At 38.4% G+C, this 3,667-nt stretch overlaps 1 non-coding gene across 1 annotated transcript; it reads right to left on the bottom strand.

Moving 5' to 3' along the window:
- Window positions 1-346: 346 nt before the first annotated feature.
- LOC124889164 lies at window positions 347-452 on the bottom strand. The gene has a single exon (XR_007047776.1). It is a non-coding gene; the product is annotated as a small nucleolar RNA R71 (small nucleolar RNA).
- Window positions 453-3,667: the final 3,215 nt, after the last annotated feature.

Below are 3,667 nucleotides of genomic sequence, written 5' to 3'. Positions count from 1 at the left end.
CTAAATGAAGTGTGACAAACAAGTGCAATTTGTATCCAACCAACTAATTGGAACGGAGTCTTCTATGTAACTAGAGCCATGCTTCACATATTAAAAATAAAAGGATGGCACGGGGGTCAAGCCTTTGAGGACCCAAATATTCATTTGAAGAATTTTGTGGAAGTGTGTATGCTATTCTATATAGCACACATTACTTAATAATTTATTTGGCTTCACCTCTTCCAATTCTCACTAATGGGCAAGGCATTTTTTTGGCTCTGCTCACTTTCACCCAGCTCAATTACATCTTGGGATGAGCTTACCACGATGTTTCTTGATAGATACTTCCCACCATCTAAAATACTTTAAGAGCAGGACGAGATTCTAAATTTTTGGAAAATAAATGAAGAACCATTGTTTGAAGCTTGGGAATGATTTAATGGAAAATTAGACAAATGCCCAAATCATGAAGTCTCGAAGAAGATTCTTCTTGAGATCTTCTATCATGCCCTGGATCCATTAAATAAAATGGTGGTGGATAATACGGCGGGTGGCTCTATACTGAAGATGCACCACCATGTGGCCTTTCTATTAATAGAAAAAGTGTCAAAGCAAAATTGGGGTTGGCATACCCGGGATACCAAAGTTCTGATGTCCCTTCCACTACTTACATGGTTGATAATGAACAAAGAAAGTGGAATGAAGAGAAGTACGAGGGAATGGCATAAATGATGACCCAACTCGAACTCTTAATCGAGCATGTTATAGGTGTACCTACAAAAATGATAAATGCCATAGCATCAAAATCTTATGAAAATGATGAAGAAGCGAAGAAGTTGGATGAGGAAATCCAATTTTTGGCTAACTACTTAGGGGGTTCCCACACTACCTATCAAAGGCAAGGTGGGAATCAAGGTTGGATAGACCATGAGTGGGATAGATATTGGAGAGATCATGAGTGTGATTACAACTATTATATCCCCCCTCATGATCAAGATAAGGCCAAGGAATCTAGTGTCATTGACCTTGAAAAGTTCAAGATCAAGGATGTGTTAACAAGGATCATGAATAGAGTGGAAGGTACAGAAAAAATAGTCTATGAGTTAAAGGGTCATTTCTCCCAACTTTCCCAAACCATGGTGCTCACGCTGCCTCTATCAAATAATTGGAGACCCATGTCGATCAAAGATCCACACAACTAAATGCTTAGCCTAGTGGCGGACTCCCTAGCGACATAATTGCTAATCCAAAGAATGATGCTCAAGTTCTAGCAATTGTCACAAAAGTAGAAAGATATTTGATAAACCCACTAAATGAGGATTAAGTGAGAAAATGCTTAAAGCTAAAGCAAAGGAGGTGTTACCTCAAGGCCAAGAAGAAAATGATGGAAAGGAAACTGATGAAAGTGACAAAGAAGTAGTTGAGATTAAAAGTCCAAAAATGAAGAAAGGCCCGCAATCCAAGTTCTTCTCCCATTCTCTCAATGATCATATAAAAAAGAGAAGGGTGACAAATTGAGGATGTTCATGGAAAAACTTATCAATCTATCAATAAATATTTCGTTTCTCGAGGATATCCAAGAGATCTCGGGATGTGCTAAGTTAATGAAAAAGTTGATGTCCAAAAATAAGCTTGTTGCAGGTGACACCATTGAGGTCGCTCATGGGTGTAGTGCTATCATGGATCGTAAGGCTGCAGAAAAGAAAGATGACCCCAGAGCATTCACTATTCCTTATATAATTGGGATGCATGAGTTTGCAAAAGTTCTATGTGACCTTGGTGTGAACATCAACTTAATTCCTTTTGTCATCTACCATAAGCTTGGATTACATGCCCTACACAACCTTTATGCAACTTTTAATGGTAGACCGATCAATCAAAATACCGGTGGGAATTTTGTTTGATGTCCTTGATAAAGTTGACAAGTTTATACATTTGGCAAACTTCGTGGTATTGGATTGTGAAATAGACCAAGAGGTACTCGTAATCCTTGGTCATCCTTTCTTGGCCACTATAAGAGCCATTGTCGATTTAGAGATGGGGGTAATGAAGTTTAGGGTGCAAGAGGATGAGGTTTCTTACAAAATTTACAAGACAAAGAAGCACACTAGGGAACTTCAAATGGTCTCCATGGTGGTTGTTGAAAGTGAGAAAGTGAATGAGGAGGGACTTCATGACCCACCTTGAGTGTTGGAGAAGAAATAAGTCATGCTACGATGATAACTAAGGCATTATGTGGGAGGCAACCCACAAATGTCACGAAAGTGGATTGCATCCTTTTTGTTATGTTTTTGTAGTATAGATGTTAGCTTTTGCATATGAATAACCCATGCATTTTTTGCACTATAGAATGCATTATATGAGCTTGGAAAGGGGGAAGTGTTCAATTTTTCATTGAAAAATGAATAGGGGAAAAATTGGTAAAACTTGTGCAAAGAGCTGAATAGGGGAAAATAGGGGAGCAGAACAGCCCTCAGTTACCACTATCGCGGTCCCTAAGTGAGATCATGGTCACTTGCATTTCTATAATTTCAGCCACTTGACCGCGGTTGTGGTCACTTCAACCTCTTAATCCCTAATTTCCTTTATTTCCTTTACACTCTCTTTCATGATTGTACTCTTTAATTTGGGATAGATTGTGGACAGGTTTGTGAGCTCTCCAACAACATCCTTGCATCCCTCTTTCATCACAAATCCGGTAGGTATCATGAATCTATGTTTTTTTAAAAATAGGTCCTAAAATGCAGATTAAGAAAGGGCCTAAAGTTTTGATTGTTATGCTTTTCATGTTGTCATATTTGGTTATGGTTTGGTGATGGCTTCATGAATTAGGTGTGTACAAAAATTGAGAAATATTGAGTACCCAATAATGTGTGAAAAATTTAGACAAAAGAGATATGCACACCAAGTGTTTGACATTTTCCCAAATAAACTTTCAATAGTGATATTTGTATTCAAAAGGGCACATTCACACTTATTCGCATTGTTCAATTGGTATTCATGTGAATCCATGTTGTGGAGCATGCTAGTAGCCTAAAAAATTGGAAAACATTTGAACATGGGGAGCTGGCATAAAACCATCCTCAGGTATCACGACTGTGGTCACAGTCAACGATCGCGGCCATGCGATCGCGGTCATGGTTTGCGATCACGATAATCGGGGGTAGTTTTTTGCCATGCCAAAAATCTTGCACTCCCAAATTTTTAGCCTAGCTTCATCAATCACCTTTTTCAATGATCTTTAGTGAACAATAAGATACATTTTGTAAGATAAAATTTCATTGATTGATATAATTTATGCCTAGTGTTTTCAGGACAACCTAATGGACAAGTATGATCACATTCGATTCATGTCACCTGAGTGCCACTCTCACTACTACAGTGATCTTCTGAGGACAAAGATGCTCCAGAAAAAAAGGTATTTTCTTGGAGAATATGACAAAGAAACTACTAGCATTTCATGACAAACATGAAGCAACAGGATGGCGGTGCTTTTCCCCGGAGCCCTATGTTGAAAATGAACAATGGTTCCATGAATTTTATGCCAACATCAGTGAAGTGTCCTTCTCAGACCCTTCAATGTGACTATTAATATTCAGGGTAAACTAGTAAAAGTTGGGGTTAAGAAATTCAATGAGGTTTATGGGCTCCAACATGCAGACATAGGTGAATTCAAAGCAAAAGGGTG

Source organism: Capsicum annuum, chromosome 11, assembly GCF_002878395.1.
Source record: "Capsicum annuum cultivar UCD-10X-F1 chromosome 11, UCD10Xv1.1, whole genome shotgun sequence".
NCBI lineage: Eukaryota > Viridiplantae > Streptophyta > Magnoliopsida > Solanales > Solanaceae > Capsicum > Capsicum annuum.
Note: the sequence above shows the minus strand (reverse complement) of the source record. Positions and strands in the feature narration are given on the sequence as shown.